Genomic DNA, 1,151 nt, shown 5'->3' on the forward strand with positions numbered 1-1,151 from the left:
CAAGCAAAGCAGGGCTTGATGTTGGCAGCTGCCCTTGCCAAGGGACATCCCCAGTGGCCGAGGGCAGGGCATGCTTGTCCCACCAGTGTGTGATTTGGGCAGGAGGAGCAGACCCCAGGGTGGGTGCTGGCCCAGTGAGGAACACAAGAAAGGGCTGGTGTGCTCCTTCTAAAGGAGTGGGGGACACAGACCCCAACGACCCCCCCTAAATGCTCTGCTGGGGGCATGGAGGAGGGGCAGATTCCAGCTCCCTGCATGCTGCCAGCACCCAGTGAGAGTGGGAGGGCTAGGGGAGGGTCCCCAGTGAGGAAAGGGTCATGGGGACCCCCAGCACCCAGCAAAAGGAGGGGGCAGCACTCAGCAAAAAAAAGGGGGGGCAGCACCCTGCAACAAAAGGGGGGGGGGTAGCACCCTGCAAATAAAAGGGGGGGGGTAGCACCCTGCAAATAAAAGGGGGGGGGTAGCACCCTGCAAATAAAAGGAGGGGGGGGGTAGCACCCTGCAACAAAAGGAGGGGGGGGGTAGCACCCTGCAAAAACTTCCCAGGGAGAGCAGGGGTGAGCCCCTCAGGAGCCTATCTCCGCGACTCCCCCGTAGATCCCGGGTCCCGCTCACCCCCCGCACCCCGATCCCCGCAGCGCTCCCCGCTCACCCCGCCGTGCCGGCTCCGGCTCTTTTGAAAGTAGCAGTTGGGCAGCGCCGGGCCGGCACTGGCCGAGCCGCCGGCCAATCAGAGCGCGGGGCGGGGCGGGCGGCGGCCAATGGGCGGGCGCGCGGCCGCGCCGTTGCTAAGGGGCGGGGCGGCAGGGTTTAAAATTCAGCTGCCGCGGCCAATGGGAAGGGCGGGCGGGGTCGGCGATTGGTGCGAGCGGCCGCCGTTTAACTCCGGGGGCAGCTCCGGGGGGCGGGGGGTCATGGAACGGCTGGAGTGGGAAGGGTCCTCATCGCCCATGCAGTCCCACCCCTGCCACGGGCAGGGACACCTCCCACTGCATCAGGGGCTCCAAGCCCCATCCAACCTGGCCCTGAACCCCTCCAGGGATGGGGCAGCCACCCCTGCTCTGGGCAACCTGGGCCAGGGCCTCCTCACCCTCACAGCAAAACATTTCTCCCTAAGATCTCACCTCAGTCACCCCTCTTTCAGCTCAAAA

Source organism: Phaenicophaeus curvirostris, chromosome 13 (genome assembly GCF_032191515.1).
Source record: "Phaenicophaeus curvirostris isolate KB17595 chromosome 13, BPBGC_Pcur_1.0, whole genome shotgun sequence".
NCBI classification, from domain to species: domain Eukaryota; kingdom Metazoa; phylum Chordata; class Aves; order Cuculiformes; family Cuculidae; genus Phaenicophaeus; species Phaenicophaeus curvirostris.